General features: G+C 39.7%; 1 pseudogene; it reads right to left on the bottom strand.

The window, feature by feature from the left end:
* LOC132828625 (Ig heavy chain C region, membrane-bound form-like) overlaps positions 1-27,570 on the bottom strand; it is a 136,250-nt pseudogene that overhangs the window by 32,803 nt on the left and 75,877 nt on the right.

Here is a 27,570-nt window from a genome sequence, read left to right as displayed (position 1 = left end):
ACTTCCTGAAATCCAGGTAGATAACATCAATTGGCTCTCCTTGATAAAACAATGCAGACTTTATTTGATTTTACCGTACAATTCCAACTTTTCAGAAATCTCATCCTTCACAACAGTTTCGAGGATGTTATCCAAAACTGATGTTAGGCAAATCATTCTACAATTTTCCGTCATTTGACTTACTCCCTTTTTAAATATGCATATCACATTAGTGATTTTCCAGTCCTCTGGAGCCCTCCCTGATTCTAGAGATTTCTGAAAGATCACCACTAACGCCTTTATTATCTCTTCAGTTATTTCCCTTCGAACTCAGGGTTTAGTCTATTTGGTACAGGTGAGTTATCCACCTTCAGGCCATTCAGTTTTTCAGCACCTTATACTTGGTGATGGCCACCATACTCAGCTCTGCCCTGCAATCTCTTGATCGTTTGGGATATCACTTGTATCTTCCACCGTGAAGACGGATATGAAATAATTGTTTGGTTAGTCAGTCATTTCCTTGTTCCCCATTGCCTATCTCTTGTGTCATTTTCCAGTCCAATGTCCACTTTTGCCTCTCTTTTGCGCTTTATAAACCAAAAAAGTCTAACGCTCTCATTTTTATTACTGGCTATCTTACCTGCATATGGATTATTTCCCCTCCGTATTTCTTTTTTTGTTACCCCCTTTTGGTCTTTGTAAGCTTCAAAATTCATTGATTTCCCACTGTCCTTCACAACATTTGTGTTTCCTCTTCAGCATTTATGCTCGCCTTGCCCTCCATAGTCAGCCATGGTTGCCTCATCCTCCCTGTGCCACACTTCATTTTCCTCGAGATGAATCTTTGCTGTGTCTCCTGCATTATTCCAAGAAACTCCTACCATTTGCTGTTCCACTATTTTTCCTGTTAGGCTCGTCTCCTAGTCAATTCTATCCAGCTGCTCCGCCATGCCTCTGTACTTGCCTTCATTCCACTATAATACCAATACCTCTGATCGTATGTCTACCCCCTCAAATTGTAAAGTAAATTCAATAACGTTATGGTCACTGCCTCCTAAGGGTTCTTTAACCTTGATAAGCTTCCTTATCAAGTCTGCCTCATTGCACAACATGAAATCCGGTACTGACTGCTCCCGAATAGGCTCCATGACAAGCTGCTCCAAAATGCCATCTAGTGGACATTCCACAAATTACTTTTCCTGAGAACCAAGAGAAACCTGATATTCGCGGTCCACTGCATATTGAAACGCCTCATAATCACTGAATATTTGCCTTTTCTGCACATCTTGTCTATCTCCTGTTGTTTCTGGAGCCCCAGTTCCTGATTTCTGTTTGAAGACCTGTGCATAACTCGAATTTTTTTTTTTAAACTTTGTGGTTCTTCAATTCTACCCAAGCAGATTCTGCACCATGTGACCCTACTTAATTTCCTACTATTGACTTAACTTCTTCTCTTACTAATAAGGCAACCCACCCGCTCTGCCCACCTGCATAATTTTTCGTAAGGAAGCACATCCTTGAATAGTTAGCGCCTATTCCTGTTCCCCTTGCAACCACAACTTTGTGATTCCTGCCCTGTCATATCTACCAGTTTCGATATGCACCACAGCCTACATGCCATATTATATAAAATCCTGTCCTCACTCCCGCTCAAGGAGATACTAACACACTGACATAATTTAGACACTTCTCTTAGAGGCAGATCTGTGATCTTATCTGTGTCTTAGTCGATGTTTAAAATGTTAACACATTGACTGGTAACTTCAAGACCCTCGTTCCCACATAGATATCTATGCAACGGTAGTTTGTTACATCGTTCTCAGACTTCAGCATAATATTTGTGAAGTGACTAATATCCATCAGTCCCCTTATCTCAATGAAATACCCAGACACATTATCGCTGTCTTCCTCAGGAGATATTGCATACCGGCATGCAAGAAGCAACATTTCGAATCAGTGGCATTTTAAGTTTTCCAAACTGCATTCGTTGCCTGCAGATCTTCCCATAACTTCCCATACGGTACCTAAACTACCACGAGTTGATTGGATGAAAGTAATTTATTATGATAGGAATTGAACAATAGATCAGAGCTTACATCACTCAGCATATGAATTGAAATGTTTTTCAAAGTAGTTGGGAGCTTAATCCCATTTGAGCTGGAAATCAACTTCATTATTAAATAATTGCAGATCCTTATCCTTTTCATAACACTGCAGTCAACCAGGTGTCAGCATTTTTGGACCTGTGGCCATGACGACATTCTGGCAATGTTACTTGGTTTCAAATCCAAGTAATGATTCAATGACACCCGCTCTTGTGCCATTATTACAACAGGTAAATTTAGCAAACCACCCATTAACCCTGGAAATGAATATGTTCTTGATAGTAAATATAATGTGATGTTGCCAAGCAACCTAGTCCATTGTTGTCCCTTACGGAAGGGAATCTGCTTTCTTCATCTGATCTGTTCTCCGTGTGGTTCTGGTCACACAGTATTGCAAGCAGCTTTAAGTTAGCCCTTGACTTTGTGGGTGTTACTCACCTTATACAAATTATTTTAAGAAATCGAAATACCAATCCAAACTCTCCCCTACCGTTAATTCCTTACACGCCCTTGGCCCAAAGCATGGTATATCTAAGATTACATTGATACGTCCTGAATATTATATCGTTGCATGTGCTTGTCCATAGCACTGCAATGCAGTGGCCCAGGGATCAATCCACCTCCTAACTGCATCGCTCCTTACGATACTGCAGGTCCTAATGCATCCTTAGGAAACCAGATGTCATTGCATCCTGAGATTTCCATTTCCTACCTCTTAACGTCCATTATATTGTCGCAGAATAACATTTACAGTCTTAGCAATGCAGTAGATAAGATTTGATCATGAAATGAATTGTCGAGATTCTTCTGGTGGCTTCGATACTTCTTCACATTGTGAACATACGCTGCAAATAAATATGGATATGGCAAGTATGTTTATTCATCATTGCTTAAAATATAGTATTAGCTGATGAAAAATTTCATTATATATTCCATACACTGCATCTTTCTCTCTCTTTGTCCAGTGTGCAAGTGTTAATTTAATTTTCTGTACATCTATCTCTCTGTTCATGTATCTTGATCTGTTCATTTTTCTGTGTTTGTGCCTATATTTTCAATTGCTTTTATATCTGTGTGCATCGAACTGACAGCGACTAAACATTATTTTTGTCTCCCTAACACATCAGTCAATCTATCAGTCTTTATCTATCTCTGAAAATGTATGATTTCTCGTTTTCCACGCTTTGTTTATTCTATAACTTATTAATATGAATATACATGATTATGTCTGCATCTATATGTACTGACCTATGTATCTTTGCTTAAGGAGCTGAACGTATGGGGTGATTTTTCTCATTGCAAGCTTTCAACTAGATAAAACGTATTAATTATGCCTTATGAGGAAATAAAAACTACTAAAACTTTCAGTGTTAGGCCTAGTTGACCATTGTTATGTTTTTCTTTAAATGATGTTGAAAGGAAGGACGCCAGGGTTTTGATACATTGACAGATCATTTATTCACTCACTATCGACCTTTGTATTTCTCGTGCAAAGATTCTCAAAGAACAATCATTGAATAAAGGCAGGAAATGGTCTCCTTGATTAATTTGTCGAAGCACAATATTTCAGGGTTCAATGTAGAGAAAAGTAGGCAACGATATTTTATTTAGCGACCGTTAGAATTTTCAGATCTTGGCCGCTGCTCGAACATATTAGACGACACAACATCGTTTTGTTCCACTGAAAGTTTTGTGACCTAAAAATGTACAGTAAGGGAGTGAGAATGGCCGTAAAACAAGTGAGTGCCCAACACACATTTTTTAACGTTACACATGTAAAAATACGTAACTGTATATGGCAGATACAACGGATCATTACACAAAAAGTAAAATTCTGGGATGTGATAAGGTGCAAAGCAAAAAAAAAGAGAAGGGCCAATATTCCACTGATGGTCTCCAATACCTTCCTCTTCATCAGCACCATGGATCCTTTCCCAGATCCAATTCTTAACAGTCTGCTTATTGTCAGACCACAGCAGATCAACAGGATCAGGATAGGGATAGAGAAAAATATCACTTCACGACATAACTTTAATAGTTGCCATTGCTGAAACACTGATCGCTTATATTTGCATGAACTGTTATTAGATACGTCTTTTTTTTAGCGCAGCAATTGCCATCACACTTACAGTCAACACTGCCAGCCAAGTTTCAATAGACAGAATGACATAGTATCGAGTCTTTCTCCAGGAACGAGAAGTGTTTGGGTGGACAACAGCGATATAATGGTCAATGGCAACGCAGGTCATAAACGCAGCACATAACGGATTCTAAGATTATGGTTTTTGATCCTAGCGTATCCTTGTCTTTGTGGATGGATGCATAGTGTGGTCGAACTATGTACACGTGACTGAAAGCTGCTGTCAAGTAGGATCACTTCTGGATCCTTTATTGTTCATTATATATAAAGGACCGAGATGAGAATGTATGGGGGACAAAGTGTTAACCTTGGAAGGAATAACAAGACAATGGATAACTCAATGAATGACAGGATACCAGAAAGCTGACAACACTAGAAAAAATGTTGGAGTGCTTATCTGCAGATCCCTGAAGGTGGCAGAACAGTTTAATACATTAATAAGGCACTCTGCACACTTTCCTTTATCAGGATCGATTTTACAGATTGTAAGAATAGGCGGTAATGCAAGAGCTACAGAAATCTTTGGTTAGGGCACAGCTAGAGTACTGTGTGCAGTTCTGAAAGCCACACTATAGGAAGGATGTGGTTGCACTGCAGGGACTACCGAGGAGATCTGCCAGAGCTGAAGCATTCTAGATACGAATAGAGGCTGTATGGCCCTTGGTTGTTTTCTTTATGACAGAGAAAAAAAAATAGGCGACCTGATTACAGTGCATTTGAATATGAGCGACATGGATAGAGTAGATTGGAAGCTTCTGTTTCCCTTAGTGAAGGGTCCATACCGAAATAACGCCATAATTGGAAAATGAAGTACATGCAGGTTGAAGTGAATTTGAGGAAATGTGTGTTCAGCCAGGCGATGGTGGGAATGCACTGGCTGGAAGTGAAGTTGAAGCGTGATTCTTAATATGTAAGATAATGAGCATTTCAAGTATCAAAACATTCATCTCAAATGCTGGAAAGTGGGGCTATACTATATAGTTCGGCACAGAGTCGATAGGTCGAAGTTTCCCTTCCGTACTTTATGATTTTATGACTCTTCCTCCAGGGCAAACCATCTTTATGGATCCACCCTATCAGGTCCTGTACGGTTCTTGTATATTAAAGATAAGTTGACCTCTTATTCTTAGGTGTAAACGTGCGCGTGCTTTCCACAAGTCTTCATTGTGATCCACGGCCAATCACTCCTTAATCGATGCTTTCCTCAGTCCTTCTCAATGATGCAGGATTATGTGGAAAAAAATCTTCGTGAGCATTTATTTTTTTACCTTTGTACCTTTGTAGACTCAACATTTTTCACCGCTTCTGGTTTGTAACCAATATGAATGAACGAACTCTTCATTTTTCTGTTTTCTATTATAAGAAAATCTACAAATTAGCATTATTTTATTGCTGACACAGTTTGGTTCCCAAGTGCCATGTTATTTCAGATTTTCATGCATTGCTCTGCGCAATGATTATATTTAGGAAGCTTTTCAGGATAAGAATGAATTACTTAGCGACAATAAAAGAAGCCCAAAGTCATCCTTTTGCATAAGAGTAACTATTCCTCAGGAAAAATTGTGCATCATTATCTGCTGCTCAGCGACACCTCAGTTATGAATGCTGTGGTCTCACACAACGTCACAATGCGATTGAAACGCGTTATTACCTTATGGACAGTTACAAATGTGTTGTACAGTATACTGAGAATAAACAGGATAACGAAAGCCATGATGGCTAATGAGTTGTTGGCATCTTCACCGACTTTTTCTTGATCGTTTTTTTCGATGCCATTGTCTTCTGCATGTTCCTTTATTTCGGGGATGCCTGTAATCAATGGATACATTTTGTTATAAAAGTAGTCACATCGACAAAGAAAATCTCTAGAAAGTTTCTGTAATACCACAGAACTGGCACGTGGGATGTGACACAGTTATCATTGGACTAAGTGAACTTGAAAATGGAATTGCTGCTGTATCATGGGACTTTCAAAATTCTGTAGATCATGTAGTTTTGAGAACACGCAAATTGATTAGACGCTTTTGAAACTGCGATCATATGTGTGGGTGAGGACAGTTTAGTTGACTAAGTTTCCGTGTATTTTAGCAATGCTTCTCATACGGTCCCATATGGGAGACTGATTTATAATGTTCAGAAACAAGGAATACAGGGAAACTTGGCGAGATCGATCAGAAACTGACTTCGTAATAGGACACAGAGGGTAGTGGTAGACGGCTGATTGAGGTGACTGGAATCTGAAGTCCTATGGTATGTCACAAAAGAAAAAAATCTGTAATAGGACCCTATTGTTTGTTATTTATGTAAATGTATAAGTGAAAATGTGAAGAGATTGTTAAGCATTTGCAGATGACACCAGGACTAAGTCGTGTCATACAGTATTGGAGAAAATTCTTCAATTCACAAAAAAACCTCCAGTCTTAACCTTTGCTTCCAATCACTGACATACCAAATTCGCCACATTCCAATATATCCCGTTGGCTTCATTTTTCTGAACAGTCTTCCAAGCTGGACGTAAACAAATGAATTTTTAAACCTTGTAAATATCATTCACGTACTGTCCACATAAATCACTTCGTTGCTATCACACCGAAACAAATTAATTAACTTTGTAAGACACGATATTCGTGTCACACATTCATGCTAATCTTTCTTGATTAATCCATGCTTTTTCCAGTGGGCTTCCATTTGAACTCTAATTGACTGTTACAATTCTCGTAACTTGTCCTGCTATGAGTTCAGGTTGACTGGCCAATCACTACATCATCTACCATCAAATCATTTTCGACACTGGAACAACATTCGCAGACTTGCAATTCTCTGGTACTCCACATACATTGCGTGAAGATTGAAAAGTTATCCTCTGCTTATCTTTTTTTCATGCTCACCCTTTGATCACGTGATCTTTATATACCTTTGAGGAGGTTGGTCTGTCCATTGCCCCCTTTTCCATTGTTAGTTTATCGGATACTTCACCGTACTCCTATTTACCTACATGTCTGTTTCAGCTGTCTCCTTTGCAAAGACAAAGACAAACTATTCTGTAAAAAATAAATTACGACGCTCATTTATGTTTGGGACAATCCTTTCATCAATCACTATCTTGACCTTAAGCAAAAAAAATCTTCAATTTCTTCAGCATTGTTTGCATCCTTTCTTTGCTTTCCTAATTTCTTTTCTTCTTAGATTATTTTGGATTCTGTAGCTTCCAGCTGCTGTGACCATAGGAACAGAAATTTAGTAGTTGGAGTGAAACATTCAGCTCTTTGAGCCTGGTTCATCATTCATGTTGGTGGCTGATAATCTACTTCGTGATATTTTACCACGCATCCATATTTCTGCTAATGGCATTAGCATCTAGAAATCAATCGCTTTCTATATTGTGCATGTTGGATGAATCACATCATCTCTCATTCTTCCATTGGCTTAGGCTATAGGTCCAGTTTCTTCAATCCCTTTTCACAGGACAATCTGACCATTTCACAAATTTGTTATTTGAATGTCCATTGGAAGGAAAGTACATCCTTACAAAAGTGAGGGGAACAAATTAAGTCTTGTAACTATGTACAACCTTATCAAAACTACAAAGTTGAAGCAAGACATAGTTTCATATTTGCTCAAATTTACTTACGATGAAATCTTTAAACATCAGCCTTCTTCAATACTTCCTCAGCAATTTGTCAAGTTTCAATCTATTCGGAACTACGAGTCCCTTTTTAGCATCAATTACCAATCTCTTGACCTTCATGAAAACTTCACATTCCAAATAATCCTGCCAAAGTGTAAAACCTCACACTTAATCCGCAAGATAATCAATCTGCACTACTCTTGCCAGACATCCAGGCTGACCATAACAGCTTATAGCCTCTTCGTAATCTTATCACAACTCATATGTGGCATTCACAATTATGGTTATATCACATTCCTTATAATCATTGATAAAGATTATTAATAACAGCTTGCAAGCGGTATTCATTGTGATATCTCACTCGCAACAATATTGTAACAATCGAATGATAGTTTATTTGTACCATTAATACCAACTCTGCGTTTTCTGCAACTTAATTAAATCTTAATTAATGATAGTGTAACATCCATGATCAAGAAATCCTGAAATCACACCAGTAAATTTCATTTGGAACAATTAATGCTCTTTATCTATTCAGGCAGCAGGATTATTCATCCGATTGAATCGTGATTACAAAAGTGCTGCACTTGTAATTCACATAATGAATTCGCACCTCTGCTCACATCCAGGACATCAGGCCTCACATTGATCTGCCTGGCTGTGAATTCTCAGCAACATCTGAATCGGGCGGCCATCTCAACTCAAAAGCAAAACATTTCAATTTCCTCATCTGTGTGCGATATTAGAACATCAGTGAGATGTGTGAGTTGGCATCGATTTACCTCGGAATGGATGATGAGATTTGAAGGGATAGCAAGAGCTGAAAATGTGTTGATGGAAAAGCGCAGCAGGTCAGGCAGCATCCAAGGAGCAAGAGAATCGACGTTTCGGGCATAAGCCCTTCTTCAGGTTCCCCATTCCTGAAGTCTGCATCTGCAGTCCTCACTTTCTCCTTGGGGATAGCAAGAAGTCAATATTTCTCCTGTGTATTTTGAGACATGGGGAGAAGGAAATTCCCAATCGCATTGCAGTTCTGCCTTCATCCAAAATTAATGCTTCAAATAGCTGACATGGCATGGTGACTTATGCAGGTCACCAAAGAACCGAGCTGACGTCTAAGTGGTAAAGCCAGAATCCCTCAAATGAGATAACTTTGCATACGACAAAAAGACATACGATAACAGAAGAGTTTGCCTCTTATAAATCGCACAAGACTGCATGGAAAGATCTCAATTACAGTAGCAGCATCATTCTGCGATTGACAGGCTGTGTCAAATATGATCAACATCCCGCAACATGACCTCAAACATGTAACTGAAGTCACTGTACTTACTGACACTGACCTCAGCACAGACTTGAGGAAACGTCTACAGCACAGTGTTTCTTCCATTCACCGAAAATGCCATTGAATGGTAAGATACCACTGACCACTTTATTAATATTTTCCAACACGAAGATAGCCTCACATTCGGATATACAGAAGAGCCAAAAGAAAGTTAGCTCTTAATTATCAATCTAGCATGAACAGAGATCACAACGTACTGAACTGACAATTGTCTACATCCAGAGACGCCGTATAAATGGAAATACGCCACATCCAAAAACAAAACAGAGTGTCTCGCTCAGAGACACAATCCATTGACAGTAAACATCGCATTTCATGGAACAGCAAAACTGCTGGGTATGTAATATTTCATCGCCTTCACGACGAGGGAGTCATCAATGCAAGCTCATCAAATCAATTGACCTGAGCATGTTATTTTACACCTGACCACAGATGTAAACTTCCGTGACCATTCAGGACTTTCAGAACAGCAGAGGATTTCCTTTCCTTCATCGAATCATATTCAGAACACCATTCTGCAATAAACTTAGGTCAGAAGACCCAATGTGAGATTTGTGCATTGTAGCTCTTGGATGTTGCAGAACCTTTGCCAAAGACGTTGTTCCCTCATATTAGGATGCAAGTCTTACTGGGAGTGGGAGTGTGGGGGGTGGGTGGTGCGGCGTGTGTACGTGGAGCAGGTACCGGAGAACATGGACACCACCCTGCCAAACACTTCCCCACATTGCCCCATTAGTTCCAGCTTATTGTGCATGACAATTCAGCATGATACTTAAAAGAGAGTCTGCTTTGTACACAGGTTGCAATTATTACAACGTCATTATAGCAACGAGCTGGACAACTAATTCAGAATGTATTTAAATCCACTTAAAATACTTTAGGTGTATGCTTTCAATGCCCAAGTGAAATACGAATTTGCAAATCTGCAGTCAAGGAAAACGTGCAGATTGTACATGGATGAGATTCAAAGGATAGAGTTTTGAAGGGACGGGGTCGGTGATGCTGCGTGAGTGGATTTGCACACCACTGTCTTTGAATATTTGGTATGACTGTTAAATGAAGATGACGATAACCAATTATAAATTTGGATGACAGAGTGTCATTGGGTGGACTTGATGGTAGCATTAACAATTTGGATATATAAGAGGCCAGAATTCCATGGATGCTGAAAAATTAGTGAAAATAAAGTCGGAGCGAGTCACATCAATAATGGCAGAAGACGATGCAGACAAACTTGGATTATTGAGGAATAGTAAGTAAAGGAAGAATTAATGGGCATTGTTGAGTGGCGTTCAATCAGCTTGTTGACGATGAATGATTGGGAACTGCTGCAAATCGTTATGCTATGTTTATAGGTTTTGAGTCATTTTAAGACGATGGAGAGTGGAAGATGCATAGCAGACAGAGAGCTGAACGGTGGCACAGTGGTTAGCACTGCTGCCTCGCAGCGCCAGAGACTCAGAATCAATTCCTGCCTCAGGCGACTGATGGTGTGGAGTTTGCACATTCTCCCCGTGTCTCCCCGTCTGTGCGTGCCCCGGTTTCCTTCCACAGTCCAAAAATGCACAGGTTAGGTGAATTGGCAGTGCTAAATTGCCCGTAGTGTTAGGTGAAGGGGTAAATGTAGGGGAATGGGACTTGGTGGGTTGCGCTTCTGCGGGTCGGTGTGGACTTGTTGGGCCGAAGGGCGTGTTTCCACATTGTAAGTAGTCTAATCTAATACAAAAAAGTCATGTCAAGAGGCACAGAAGTATTGGTTGAGCTTGTTGAAAGCAGATGTACCAGAAGACATGACAAACATCTGTTGAGGTGAGTGAGAGGTTTGGACATTGACTTATAGTTTAAGGAGAATTTTGACTCAGAAAGGAAGTCGAATATCGCCAGAGGAAATGACCAATAGATAAATGGGGCGAATAAGAGACGGAGTGGGGTGGCACACAGAATATAGAACAATGCATTGTGTGATTGATGTTCACACATTAGATAGGTATGGGATATACACAGTGAAATAATAGGGAACTGTGAGAGAGAGAGTTATGTAGGACTAGTGTCGAAGTGGAATCAATCAGGGGTAGTATGTAATTTATACATAGATGAGAGTCAAAGTACGGATCTTTGTCGAAACCAAAACTGAGAACTAGGATTAGACGTCACTTCAGGAGAATACTTGACAAGACTTTTCAAACGAAGGTGAGAGCAATTTGGATGACGGATTGTCATGCTGAATATGTTGGCATCACGTCGGTTTTAGTAATTCGATTCGATGTGGATGCCGCACAAGCCAGGCCGAACAGAAGAGTGCTGCCAAGAAACGTTTAGGATGAGTGTGATCTACGTAGAAGAACCCCAGTGGATCTAAAATTCTGTACATGTCAGCAGGCTGCTGCGCTGCCGTATCAGAAGAGGATATCACATGCATTTCAATCAAAGGTTATATCATCCTTGTTAATACGCTATGCATAGAAACCAAGAATAAGTAAGTGAAAAGTTATCATTCTGCGTTTATTGCAATTATCAGAGCCACATACAGACGCAAGCATAATTTCTATTCCTTCTAATAACGATGTGAAATGCTTCAAGCAATCTACAGAACAATTACACTGACAAGGCAAAGTTGTCCTCGCATTTCAGATTCTGAACACAATTATCCTTAATTGACAGATAAAATTTGAAATAGTGACTAATCTCTTATTTGCAAAAGTTTTTAGTATCAGGAATGTGACTGCACCATTCAGTGAATTGAAAATGCATTGGACCGGTTCCTTAAACAGTTATTGACAACATGGCATTTAGCTGTTCATGGAAAGCAAATAGTACACCAGGGCAGTCTAAATGTAGGATTTAACGGTGTCACTTAGTATGACTGAAACATTAACAAATGTTGGTATACTGAGATTTATTTGTACTTCTGATTAAATCCCGGCTGAGGGTTGGGTGGCCCACTAAGCAGGAGTAAGTGGTGTCACTGTTCCATTCCGCTGTTGTGAGTCACAATTCGCTGGTAACGAAGCTGGAACCATTCCCCTTCTCGCTTTCTGATTGGGTCCAGTAGCTGGAATCCAGAAGGGTGTCATTAGCCATCCAACCAATGTAAATTTCATCTGGGTAAAAGCCGGTGGCGAGACACACCAGGGTAGCCGAATTCTCAGTATCAATCTCCTCCGTCGACGGATGCAGGAGATAAACCTTAGGAGGACGGAATTCACTGACTGTAAAGAGAACAATATCCATTTAACTGAGCTCATCTTATAACTACATCGCAAGTTCTTTGTTAGTAATGCAAGTGGTTTATAAAATATTTCCTGTCTGCAAGACTGTGCAAATATCTCTGAATGCTAGAACATTTCTTGTCCCTTAAAACAAAACTTGGAGACAGTCACAGATTTTGAAATGACTGCCACTCTTGGGGTGCAAATGATTGAACGACATATCGGTCTTTAACACCAGGATTTCAGATTACCGGCCATCTGACCAGTTAATGTAGAAATTTAATGAATCGATAATTTATTTAATTATTCAATCACTCAAATCCAGTCTTTTCTCGATAGTAACAAAACAGGTCTTTTGGAAGGAGACCATGCTGGAATGTAAATGTTCACCCTCTACGTCTTTCCACTGATTGTCCCAGTCCTGCTCAGTTTCTCCAGCACCTTTTTTTTCACTTCCGACTTCTGACTTTCGTCGTATTTTGCTCATATTGCACTACTATTTCCACTTACCAATTGTCTTCTTGACAGAGGCTTTCATTGGTGTTGGTAATTCACTGTCTTCTACCGAGCAAAGATATTCGGCACCGCTGTCCCACTCTGATGCCATTATTTTAAGTTTGCTTACAATGGTGGATTTACTTCCAATTCGCTCGGGATTTTGCGTCTCGACTCCTGCCACTCTCTCAGTCCTGTTCACTTGCCAGAAAACGTTGATATTTTCTAAGCCACTATAAACTATTTTGCATGCAATGGTCGCTGTCATTTCTTTCCAAATCTCTTCAAATGAAGGCTTCAGTGGATTGAAGAAATGTCTGGAAATCTGCATTCATCTGAAAAGAATAAGGAATTCACTATTTTCAGTCTGCATTGTTGAACTCAGTTCCAAAATATGACATGAGTTGCGAAATGTTTTATTTACTGCAATCTGTCAACTGCCGACTTAGATTGTTTCAGTTTAGCTAATTAGATGTTGTGTTCGCTTGAACTTGACGTTTCCATTCGCAAGGAATGTACCTTCATTAATATTTGTAATCTATTACTGTATATTTCGAAATTGCTGTGTCTTGCATATAATGAGACCTGATTGCTTCCGTTCTGGTGCTGCACTTTTACCTATTGCAATTTCTGATGCTGGAAGATAGTTTATACTGCATGTCCTGCATTTGACAGATATCAGATTAGGAAAGGGTTTTAGAAATGTCCTATATTCCAGTGCTCTATTTATTTTTACTGTGTCTGACCAAAGTATGGAGATGTTGTCCTAGTGTCAACCGACACCTTGATTTTTTGTTGCGTCGTTTGATGTGACTTTTGCTGTCCTATTTATTCAGGAAAATCTATTACCGACAATAATGTGAGACTTACTACACAATGCACGCCTAGTAAAGAGCGTTCTCTGAAGATTGTGAGACACGAACTATTCTTTGAAGAGTGTGAAGTGAAGAAATCTGGAATATTCTACACGCATATCTTTGACAGCTCAACTTTGATACTGGGAACAGCTAAAACTAATAGTTGTCAGTATTGTGATAACTTTAACGGGACATAAAAGACATTGGAAAACATGCTTTTAGATTTCTTAACGCAAGATGGTCGCTCTTAATACAAATATAGTTAATTCCTTTATGGATGACGGAAAATATAAATGTAAAGAAGGTCCTTAGATGTTTTTCTTGTCTTGTTAACTGAAAACTTACAATCTTAATTGTATTAGCTTAACTGGTTAAATCTGAAAATTCCAAAATCTCTTGTGAGGACAAATGTTCCATGTCTCTTGTGCAATCTCAATCGCAGTGTTTTAGGCTGTATGCATACAATAAAACGTATGCATTTCTTGAAATGATGCCAGTGCCGCAGTAATGTTGAATAGGTGGGGGGAAATTGCTGAAACTATTTCCATATTGATTGCTATTTCTGTTTAGCATTCGAAACTCGAAGTCTGAATATTTGTTTGTCTGCTGGCAGTCCTGAGTGAATCACGTCCACTTCCTCTGCATGTAATCAGGGTGACAATTAACGTGAATTTGTCGATTGGCATCATGAACATAGGCTATATTATCATGTTTTCATTAAATAAGTGGGCAGTATTCCATGTTCCAAGATCAGTCCCATCTGAAGTGTCCGAGTGATAGTTGCTTCTTTAAAACTTTCTATCCTTTCAGTCCTAAAACTAAGTGTTAGGAGGAGAATGGGATTGTGAGAAAACTGATTGCAATAAAATTAATCATGTCCTCTTGCTAAAAGAGAAATCGAAGGTTTAAAAATGACTTTTTAAAGCAAACAATGTCAGTATTTTTCGTGTTAGTGTGATAGTTTTAAGCCTCAGCGTTCTAAACTTAAACCAACTCGCACATGTATCATGTTTCATGTGAAATTCTTGCATCATCGTGGAAAGAAATGCGAGATTTAACCGTGAAACACAGACGTGGGTGGTTTATAAACTTCAATGAGGAGTTTTATCTTAACTGCTCAGTATTAACGAATCCACAGGAAAAAGAAATGTACATATGCAGCCTATTCTACAGCAAATTCATATGACTTCCACTCAGTCATGACATTCGCAGGAGCACAATTACATTCAGTTCCACCAAACCACCTCGGATGGAAAATGAAACAAATGGACTGGATGTAACTCACGTGCATCTATTCTAACATAACTTGCTAAGAATCATCTGCGGAGCTAAGTCAACGCTTGGACTTTCAGCAGTTTGCTATTTCTGTGCATGGATGCTCACCAAACGGAATTCGTCATGCGAAACGTTTGTGACTGAGTCCATCAACAACATTTGCTCGGTTGCTTCTTTGTTCTTTCCCATTGTTGTATGAGATTTGTTTGCACCCTTCAGTCACCTAAGCTAGTGATCCATCGAAATTTACACAGTAATTGTCAGCAGATGAATTACCAGAGAGGTATTTCAGCCCATTAATCTACTCCCTTAATCACAAACCCATGTACCATAGATCAGTGTTCAAAGCTTGGGGCATTACTATTCACTGCTTTAAGGCCACTAATGGTTTGCACAGTTATCTGTCTATTCTGGCGACGTCTAATGAGAACGGTACTGAAGAATAGAATCCTTGAAATATACAAGATAATTTACATAATTGAGCTCCACACTTAGTCAACTGTTCGGGTTGTATTTATTCGTACCTCTCAGTTGAAGTCAGCAATCACTTATGCTGGACCGAAAGCAGGATTATGAAACATTGGTTGGCAGCATTCTTCCATTTGTCATCATTAACTGTTGTCTAAAGGTATCATACCTTCAAGAGTTAATTGTGCAATGAAGATTTTTTTCAAAAGAACAACTTTTCTCATCAACCTATTTAGAAAAGTTATGACACATCTCTGGAGCCGATGATACTCGAACTCAAACCTGCCAGATCGTGACCAATGCTGTAGGAAATGGATCATTGTATCTGTTATATCAACGGTTCTCACACTGGTTGAAGTGGAGCACTTGTTGGATATCATTTATTCTACGGTCTACCAACTGCCTGCCTGGTCTGTGTTAAAGTTTTTTTTTCAAGGAGTTGTCGTGAATTTTAATGTTTTCTGAATCTTTGAATATTCGATCACAGTTTCATCTAATGTCGACATTTGTCACAAAGCATTATTTGTGAGAATAATTCCTGAGAAACAGTTCTTACATTTGGGTTCCCGATAACCCTTTTCACAATGGATTGGGAAGGTGGATGCGAGACAGTGCAGGTGTATTTTGCTCCACTGTTCCATTCTACTGCAGATAAAATGAGAAGGCTCCTTGCACTGAAAGTCAGGTCCTGTTCCAGAGCAGTGGGAAAATTGGTGATGTTTGTGCTCACAGAAGTTCCGTCTTTCTCCCAGGAAATATTCATACTGTCAGGGTAGAATCCTCTTACCAAACATGTTAGAGTGGCAGAGCTGGTGTTTTGAATCTCTTCTGGTGACGGGGGAAAGATGTGGAGATTTGGCTTAATTGGTACGACTGTCATAGAATTATAGAGAATATTAGTTTTTTTGTTTATGGCCATTCGTTAATAAAACGTTTATAAAAAAAAATTCCTTTTCATAACCAACATCTTTGTTTTCCTGTTCATTTTGATACTGGGGTCGATGACTGATTCTGTTTTGCGGAGCATATGTATTCCGTCCCACTCTGCAACTCTTCCACGCTGCTGGTCAAGCGGCTGATGGTCAGATATTGGTTTCCTTCTATTTTAGCTGCTTCGATTTTCACACCATAATTCCTTACCTCCCCATCCACCATCCAAGAGATGACTACCCCAGCAGAAACTGTAGAGACCACTTCACAAACCAGAGTGGCACTTTTATTAATCCAGATTTCTTCAACTAATGGATTCCTTTGCAGCACAGCAATCTCTGTTAGTGACGAATCAGAGATTCAGATTCCGGATCATGTTCCAATAATGTAACTGCGAAAGTTACAAGAGATTGGAAAATATACCCATTTCTCTCACCAATATGTATTGAATTTGAAACACGGTTGTTTTCTCCATGTTATTGATTTGCATCACATATGAAGTAAGAGATAATTAGGGAGAGAGCGAGGTAAAGACAGACAGAGTGAGACAGTGAGATGTACGCAGAAAGATTGTCATTGATAGAATGAGAGTGACATACCAAAGAAAATAACCAGAGAGAGGGTGAGTGTCAGACAGTATCAAAAAGACTAGAGAAGGAGGCATGGAGAGTGACCGATGCACGCAGAAAGAAAAGCACATGGAATAACAATGAATGATGCACAACAATGATTAATATCTACAGTGACGGAAAGGCAAAGGAAGAATTATTTTCGATATGGAGAATGGAAGAGACAGAAAACGAAGAACAAGAGAGATCAGTGGAAACATACAGTCGGATGGATAAACAGAGACAGAGCAAGACTGACAGTAACAAAGAAATTGATAAAAAGGAAGACTGACATTGAGAGACAGGAAATTTACCACACAGCGATGCTCAATGAATTTAAGTGTAGACGACAATTAAGATCATTATCGCTGACAAGTCACTGAAATGCTGTCCAAGAAATCCCTGCACTATAAATTACTATTGATATCACTCACTGCACCCAGTTCAAGAATTCTTCACTCTCAACTGCAGACTACCAGTATAATATTCCATCTCGTCCTGTACTGATTATGAATATGACTATCTTTTATGATTGTGAGCTTGTGAGTACATTTAATTTTCTTACCGGATGTTGATCTAACTTCTTTTCTCTGATTACTGTTCGTTGCAGAATGAGAAACATGACAGCTGTACATAGAGCCGCTGCTCCATTCCTGCTGAGATACTTTAAGTAAGCTTGTAGAGCTGAAGTTATTGGCCGATATTTTCATTGGGGATGTAGTTGTAAAACCAGAACTGATGATATTTTTGTTCTTCTGCCAACTGATCACAATGTTTTTAGGATAGTATTTGCTGATTGTACAAATCAGATGTACAAATCCGTTTGCTCTCCGTTCTTCAGTTACAGAATAAAATAGACTGATGACTGGTGCAGTAGGCTGTAGTCCTAAAATTACAAAAAAAGGAGACTTACTCCCTTTTGTACTTTCGATTAAACTGTTTCTGTGATGTCCTGTTCAATCGATAACTCTCAGATATTACATAAAACATATGATTGTATCATGTTGTTGTATCATTATGTCATGTTGCTGAAAGAGATGGTTCACAGCGTTTGCCTCATCTTTAACTGTGAGCTGAGCTCCAAACTGCAGAGACTTCCGCAGCATGGATAGAGACCGGGCGGTCTAAGTCATCCATGCCAACGGATTTCTTAAACTTGACGAGTTCAATATGCCGATGTTTGGCCTATAACTCTTCAAACCTTTCAACTTATTGTACCCTTCCAAACGCCTTTTAAATTTTGTAACTGTTTCTACAATTTTTTCGGCACTAGATTCCAGAAACCTATCACATTCTGTGCAAAAAACAAAGGTGCCGCTTCGGTCCCTTTTAAACCTTTTCAATGTCACCTTAAACGTATTCCCTCTAGGTTTGAACTCCATTATCCTAGGGGAAAAGACCTTCGCCATTTATCTTATCTGTGTTTTTCAAGATTTTATAAACAGCTGTAAGGTCACACCTTTAACTCCTCTATTTGGAGACCCCCTGTTTGCATATCTATAAATTCACTGTTTTCTGTTACTTAGCTCATCTGCTATTTAAACATTAACTCATGAATTTGTGCAAACTGGAAAATGCATTCCTGGCCAAAATCCTGCTTTCCGAATTTGGCGTTTCAAAACCTCTGCTCCCAGTGTCGTAATCATATACAAAGTATTCATTCTGGATCACCCCTGTGCTTTGTGACCTACCTTTTGCCGTGTCAAACCATGCCTCACTTTCAAAATTGTTTTTCAGTTTCTCAATGGCTTCACAACTCTATCTCTAAAATTTCCTCCAGCTCAAGTCATCTGAGAAATATGTATTCATCTAATACTACCCTCTGGAGAATTCCGAATTATAACTGGCCTAAAATCGATAGCTTTGCTTCTCGTCCCGAAACCTGAGGTTCAGTAATACTCCCTCATATACCTCTTCTCCTTTCTTCAATTTACGCATGCACTTATTAAAGAATGTCTTTTTGTTGAAGACTTTACCCATCTTCAAGATATTGATGATATTTGGCGATAATCGGTTTAACATTTCCTGTTTATGGAGAAATTTGATCGCATAGAGTTATCTGGAAATAGTTTTGGGCAGGCATTTCTGAAAAAAAAAGGGTGTAACTTGAGTTATAATAAATCAACAGAAACGTATTTGCACATCGAATAACGAAAATCTTGAGGTTTTGTTCACGTAGCTGGGAGGGAGCAAAATGTCTCTTGTTGAAGTAAAAATCTCTACTACGCCAACTATTGGTTAAGGTTGGCAGAACACATAGATTAATTCCCCATCCTCCAACCGTCTCACTGTTGACAGATGATCACTGAGGATTGGAAATGCACAGTTCACGACCATTGCACAGCGGAAATATTCTAATGCTTTTCACATAGATCGTTTTCAAAATTGTTCTCGTTTTGCTTCTCTAAAATGAACACAGAGTGGTACTCTGAGCGACACTGCCTTTGGAATGAAGTTCCTAATCTGAAACATCCAACTCCAGCATAATGTAGATCACTTAATATTCCCATTCATGCAGATAGAATTTTTTTTAAAAATACCTTGGTTTCCCAATACACACAAATGGGTTTCTTCCCATTCCATTTTTGATTTGCTCTCATAAATTTTTAAAATTCTTGTTAAGGAACCAAACCACATTTTCTTGTTCCCTAAACGAAACGAAAATCTGGCCGAACTGTTAAAAGCCTGGGATTCCATTTTCAGACTGTGCTGTGCACCAGACGTCTTACAGGAGCCATCAGCAAGATCATGGTGCTTGTTCCTGCAAAGCAACTCCTGTCTCACGAGTGCCTCAGCTGAGCTGCTACAATTTCTCCCCAAGTATATCCTCAACTACTCCGTCATTTTCTACACTGGTAGCCAATCTTCAACTTCATTTCAAGTTCAACTAGTCCGAACTCTATGTCCCCAAAACCAAGACAGCACCATTTCTTGTTCACCAATTCATACATTACCTCAAAGACAGGCAATATTTTATAGCTAATTTTCTCATCCGTGTGTTCAAATGAAGCCAGCCATACTGATACTTCGATAATGCTGTGAGCTGAACACCGTCCTGGTTTCTGTACTGATCCAATCTGCTTTTTTGTTAATCCCCAAACTCCATCGCTGCAGCAGCGGTCACGTAATACATCACATGAGAAAATATCAAATGTGATATTCTATCAATAATACAACACAACGGCAGCCTATCAAAACATTTCTTGAACGTCGGTTAAGACGTTGATTGGTACTTTCACAGACGAATACTGTTCATGATCTCCCGCAAACGCAACTCCAACAGATTCTGCATTATTTTCGTACCAAAGTCTCATATCAACACTTGTAGTACCTTCCATGGTGATGGCTGCCTTCATCAGTCAGTATAATACCGGATATCTGCATAATAATTGAGTCCAGCCGCAAATCTCATGCAAATGTTTATGTCCTCTCAATCCTGCACTGTGAAAACAATGATTTTCTGACGCTTTGCTGCAAGTATCGCAGCTGCAACAGCTCGAATTGAAATTAATTCCGGCTGCGTTGATGCTCAGTATATGCCAAGGCTAAGAGTTTACAAAACTGCTCTTGGCCTTCACTACTAAACTTCCTGCAGGGTGACAAGAATTGGTTGGATCCAGGTGACGTCAGAATGACAGGAAACTAGGTTGCAGTTAATTCACAATGAGATTTGCACGAGTGAAAGATGTTTCACAGAGACATGTCGAACTGTAAACATAAATTATGTTTCTTTCTCCACGTTTGCTGTTGGAACTGTTGGGAATCCTAGAATTTGCCGTTTCTATTTTATGGAAGTGCGACCTCATTTCGGGGATGCAGCATGTGAAATGGATTTGAGTCAAGTTTAGAATTGCTCAAGTTGAGTAGTTATTTATGGGAGCGATGTTCAAGTCACCCATCAATAACTAAACGTTCGGGGGAGACAAAAGGAAAAGAAAAGAGAGTTTGCAGAAAATCACACCAAACATTAGGAGAGATTTTATCTGTATAGTAACTGGAAAATATAGATATGCAATGTTATGCCTTAATAGGGAGCTGGCACAATGTTTTTGAGACAGTTTCTTCGAACTGCATGTTCTGGACCTAAATTGAGCCTGAATGGTGGAATGGGATAGAATTAAGTCATGACCGCATAGTGTAGACTGGCCCTCCCCAAACACCCCAGCCCCTCACACACGCACATACCCCTTTACGTCAGTAACAATGACAGTGTATCTTGCATTCAATTTGAGGGAGATAGAGCTAGCTCTGAAACAGCTGCTAAAAAAAAGATAAGAAATATTATCACAGCATGGAAGAGAATAGGCTGATGTGAATTGACGGTCAAAAGATTGAACATCAGATCTTTGGGACACATTTCAGATTGCATAAATTTGATCTGTCCCAAAAAGTAAGAAAATTCCAAGGTGAGTGTAATGATTGAAATGTTGCCAGAAAAGTTGATGCCATTGAATGTGAGTGTCCTGTTTAGGGTTATTAACCTTGCACAGGAGAAAGTGAGGTCTGCAGATGCTGGAGTATCAGAGCTGAAAATGTGTTGCTGGAAAAGCGCAGCAGGTCAGGCAGCATCCAAGGAACAGGAAATTCGACGTTTCAGGCATAATCGACTCTATCAAAGGCAAATCTGACCAAAATCTACACAAAAGCAAACAAAACTTATTCCACTGTAGCAACCGCATTTGTTACCTTCCAGAGTCACTACAGTCAGTAGCTTCACCGGTTTTGCTCAGTCAGAATCTGTTTCTGTCCCTTCAACTTTTCAGGTTCCATCTTGAAGATTTTATAGTCCCGTTTTTATTGTTGCTTGAGAAAGTGAAGACATAATTCTATATTTTTGCGAAATATCATTTTGTACAGTTAACTCATCACTCATCGATTCAACAAAAATGTTTCCCATAAGTTTGTTTCTTGCATATTTCAAATTCCAAGTTTTGTCCAAATATTCACTCCAAGAGTGTGCAGTCTGAAGTTTATTAACAATCTTTGGTTGGGACTTATGGCGAATCCTTCTCAAAACTTGAATAGGAAATATTGATAAACATTTGCTTATTTAAGGGCCTCTTTAAAGAAGGAACTCGATTTGTCAGTTATAACGAATCATAGAGTCATGCAGCAGAGAAGCAGACCCTTCAATCTAACTATTCTATGTCAAGCATGATCCCAAGATGAATTCGTCCTACCGACTTGCTCCTGACCCATATCTGACCAAACCTTTCCTCTTATCTTCTCAGCCAAATATCTTTCAATCATTGTAATTTTATCCACATCCATCACATCCTCAGGAACTTCATTCACTATGTGAATCTCACACTTTGTAAACAAAATTCTCGTGCCTTTTTTTTAAAGATCTCCTTTCAACTTTAAAAATATACCCCTTAGTCTTGAATTCCCACATCCTTGAGTAACTCAATTAACATTAACTCTAATTTTTCCCCTCATTACTTTGCAAGCTTTCATTAGGTCGTCTCTCAACCTGCTATGCTCCACTGAAGAGTCCCAGCCAATCCAGCCTTTCCTTCTAATTCACACCTTGCAAAGTCAGCAGCAACCTGGGCAAATGAAGGCAGATGCAGTATAATCTGTTTCAATGTGAAGCTACTCAGATTGGAAGCATAAAACAAGAAATACCATTACTACCTGAATGACTGTTAATTGGCAGAGTAAAGTGTTCAGCAGGACCTGAGGCGGCACAGTGGTTTGGTGGTTAACTTAGTTGCCTCATAGCCCCAGAGGTCGAAATCCAGTATTCATGACTTTGAGGTGGAATCTCTTAGAAGCCAATGTAGAAGCAGGGAATTGCAGCTTTTCCCAAATGTCCCTCTGGTGCCATTCAAGACCAAAAATAGTCGCTGTGTCTTCCATTATGAACGCCAGTCACCAATGCTCAATTATAGGAAGGATTTTCTCAACTTGGAGACACCCAAGTCTTAGAATACCTTCACTGTAGAAACTGTCCATTAGGCCCCACAAGTCCATTCCAATTCTACAAAGAGCACGACTCACCCCCATGACTTATGCACTTGTCCTATGCATCCCTGTCCTCTATGGGCAATTTAACATGACCAATCCAACAAAATTACACGCCCTTGGAATGTGAGAGGAAATCTGAACACCTAGAGGGAACTCCCGGAGTCACGAGGAGAATGTGCAAAACCCACACAACCAGTCGCCCGAGGCTGGAATTGAACGCTGTCCATTAGCACTCTGAGGCAGCTAAGCCGACTATTGAGCTACCGTGCCGCCCCAGATGCCACTCTAAGTTGTCCTCTCTCAATTTACAGTCATTCAGGTAGTAATGTTCCTTCTTGTTTTGCACTTCCAGAGTGAATAACCTCTCATTTATCCAAACTATGCTGTGTCTGCCATTAATTTACACACTCAACCTGTCCAGATCATACTGGAGGATCGCTGCATACTCTTCACAGTTCACCCTCCCACCGAAGTAGGTATCATTTTCATACTTTGTCTTGGTATATTTTGTTCCCTCATCCAAATCATTAATATTTATTGTGAATAGTTGAGGTCATAGTACCGATCGCGGTGGCAACCTATTAGTTACTGCCTGACAATTTCAAAATGACCTATTAATTCCAAATCTTTGCTTCCTCTCTGCCAACGAGTTTACTCTGCATCTCGCCCAATCTCACGCTTAAAAAAAGACAAATAAATGTTTTCAAGCCATCGCGTTCTTACAGAGTGTATCTCTGATAGGTAGGTTCTTGATTCGTAAGGGGGTCCAGAGTTACAACAAGAGAATAGTGTTAAGACATGTAACAGCCATGATCAAATGGTGGAGCAAACTCAAATAGGCTGACGACCTTACTTAAGTCTTTCATGTTATGGTCTGAAGGTTGAAGATTGATTCGTTATGGACACTCCTTCCCAGTATTGTGATTACACTCAGTTTGGGTTGTTAATTCTGCTCTAACGTTTCAAAACCTCTTTTTACTACTTATTCCTCCACTTGACGGGCGCACATAGAACCTAACATTAAGTCATCTCACCAAAAAACAATGCACAGAACGTTCACATCTTCTCCAAAATGCCCTTAAATGTCTCGCTTCTGAATCTACAGCCGCTCATTTTCCGTGGGTTCTTACTCCAACCATACCATTTTCATGGCTTGGTCAGGAATGCTTAGAATTCCTAATAATGTGGGAAATTTCATACAGAGGCTAATTTAAGACGCATTATGAAATTAGGACGCCCCTGTAGAATATTAAACAAGGAAAGTAAATCAAAGGGATCATGTAATCATAATTAAAATGAACCATCGAGATTATAACGTCATTATTTTATATATATTTCTTACACTTCAGTGCCTACAAGAATTAGCAGTGTTTATGAAGCTCTCGATTCAGCACGTGATGGGGGAAAAGTCCTGCGCAAATGCAAGTTATTTTGTATATTTAATGAATGTCATTACTGCACGCGCACGTCTTCATTTCTTATATTCTGTAAGAGAACATAATTAAACATTCTGAATAACAGTAGTCCGTGAAATACATCAATATTTCAAACGTTATTAGGTGTTTCAAATTAAAGATTTCAAACGCTTAAATATTCTGAAGTTAAATATGAACTGGAGTTCAGACAATCAATATTTGTGCTGTTCTCCACAACATGCAGGCAGGTTCGTTCCAATGCCACATTTAACCAAACGTTATTGTATCACAATGTAACTAAAAGACGGAACTAGCTCGTTTTCTAGTCATTTATTGCCATTACCTCCCTGCTCCCATATAATTAATAATGAACAAGAAAGAACTTGGAATCACTGAACTCGATCGGAAAACTTTGCTAAATAAGAGATACAATAGCTTCTCCTAATTATCTGTTCCAATATAAGCAAACCACTGAACACATCCCTGGCAAAAGGCAAATTCTTAAGAAAGCAGGTTTTGTCTCCCATGCAATGCAGCAGCTCAGGAAGAGAACCCCTAATCCGCACCTCCCATTCCCAAGCGTTAGGCTGTAATCAAGAGAGGGAGAAATAACTTTCACTCCTTCAAGACCCCAATAGCAACTGTCGAAAGCTAAACTTAACATCTTGGATCTGTGTGTGACAACTTGAACATGTCCATTCAGGCTGCTTCCATTGCGCCAGCTTTTTTAAAAATCAAAACAACGAAGACATCACAACTAGTTTATCTTCTCTTAGACTGCTTTGCACCTGTCCACCAATCTTCCTCTCTGTTAAACAAACCAGAACAAAACACACCTTTTAAAGCCTTTAGCAGCATCACACTTCATAATATCAGGGGGAAAACTTGCATAGTTCTGTCAGAAAATCACTGTCAGAAACATTCTGATATTGAAAAGGAAGAGGTATTGAGCGTTTAAAAAAAAACAAGACAGCTAAGTCCCCAGACCATAATGGGACCTATTCCAGAATATTCTGCGAGGCAGGAGAACAAATAGATGCAACATTGACAGACATCTTGTGTCCTCTTTGGCCACAGGTGATGTCCCAGAGGACTGGAGAATAGCCAACGTAATCTGAATGTTTAAGAAGGGTAACAGGGATTATCCAAGAAAGTACAGGCCTGTAACCCACACATCAGTGGTAGGGAACGTATTGGAAAAGATTCTCAGGGACAAGATCTATGCGTATTTAAAAGTAAATAGATTTATGTACAGGGGAGGTCATACCTCAGTATCTTGATCAAGATTTTTTGAGAAGGTGGCGAAGTTGATTGAAGAGGGAAAAGCGACTACTGTTGTCTATATGGACTTCAGTAAAACCTTTAAAAATGACCCTAGTGGCAGGCTTGTACAAAAGGTGAACTCACATGGTACCAAGGATATAGAATTGGCTCAGTAATAAGAAACATAGGTATTGGTACAAATATGCTTTTTGGAATAGAGGTTTGTCAAGTGGTGTTCCAAAAGGATCAGTTCTGGGGCCTCTGCTCATTTGGAGGAAAACGTGGCTGGTCTGATTAGTAAGTTTGTGGATGATACAAAGACTGGGGGAGTTCTAGATATTAGGAATGATTGTCAGAGGGTACAGCAGAAATCACATCAGTTAGAGGCATTGGCAGAAACCTGGCAGATGGTATTTAACCCCGATAAATGTGAGGTGGTGCATTTCGAAAGGTACAGTACGGCGGAAATTATACACAGAAAGACAGAACTCTTAGAAATATTGATTGACGGAGAGATCTGTGTGTGCAAGTGTACAGCTTGGCGGCACGCTGGCTCAAAGGGACAGCACGGTGACTCAGCAGTTAACATTGCTGGCTGACCAGCGCCAGGGACCCGGGTTCGATTCCAGCCTCGGTTGACTCTCTGTATGGAACTCACACATTCGCCCTGGCTTCCCCGGGTGCTCCGGATTCCTCCAAAGATGTGAAAGGTAGGTGAATTGGCCAAACTAATTTGCCCACTGTGTTTAGCGGTCTGTGCATTTGTAGGGGTTAACGAGGTAATAGGTAGGAGAATGGGGTCCGGTTGCATTACTTTTCGGAGGCTTGGTGTGGACTTGTTGGGCTGAACGGCCTGTTTCCAGACTATAGGGATTCTATGAGGCCACTGAAGGTGACCGCACAGGCAGATAAGACAGAACAAAAGGCCTATGGCATGCTTGCCTTCATTGGAATGGGCACTGAATATAAGGATAGGCAAGGTATGTTGCATTTAAGAGAGTTTTAATTCGGTCACACGTGGAGTATTGCTGACAGTTCTGGAAGAAGGATATGGTTGCTTTGGAGAGGGCGCAGAAAAGGTTTACCAGGATGCTTCCTGGTATGGGGGATTTTAGACATGCAGAATGTCTGGATAGCTGCGTGCAATTTTCACTGGAACCCAGGAGGTTGACGGACGACCTGATAGAAGTTGATTAGATTGTGAATAACATGGTTAAATTGGAAATCATGAGTTTCTTCTCACTTTGGAAGGGTCAGTTGCTCGGGGCCATAGTTTCAAGTTGAGAGAAAGGAATTTTGAGGCAATGATTCCATACAAAGGGAGGTAAATGACTGGAATGCCCTGCCTATGGAGATGGAAGCAGACACAATAGTAGCATTCAAACTACCTGGATGCACGCATGAATGGAAAGCAACTCGAGAGCTACAGATCCTGTAAGTGAAGATAGCATAGAAGGGCAAAATATGTTGGCGCAGGATAGTAGGGCAAATGGAACTGTTCTTGGGCGGTGTTATTCTTTATTCTTTGTTCTAAAATTCATGACAGAACGCGACCAACAATATTTTTCCAGGCTTGAAAGTAAAATTGTAGCTTTTTGTCATCTTAAGCACCAGCCGTCCACTTCTGTCAAAAATAATATCTGCAATGAATGTGCTGTTGATTGACAACTAGGGTGCTTCTCTTGTCCAAATAATGTCAATTCATTGAGATGTGTATAACACAGTTGAGATGGAAATTATTGACCATTACAAGTTGCCCTTGAGAAGGTAGTCAGTCAAAGAACAAAGAACAAAGAAAATTTACAGCCTACGAACAGGCTGAGCTGATCCAAATCTACTCTCCAGACCTGTTGCCCAATTCCTAAGCATCTGGATCTGGTTGC

The sequence above is a fragment of the Hemiscyllium ocellatum genome, chromosome 27 (genome assembly GCF_020745735.1).
Source record: "Hemiscyllium ocellatum isolate sHemOce1 chromosome 27, sHemOce1.pat.X.cur, whole genome shotgun sequence".
Lineage (NCBI taxonomy): Eukaryota > Metazoa > Chordata > Chondrichthyes > Orectolobiformes > Hemiscylliidae > Hemiscyllium > Hemiscyllium ocellatum.
The sequence above is the reverse complement of the archived record's forward strand: the minus strand, read 5'-3'. Positions and strand labels throughout refer to the sequence as shown.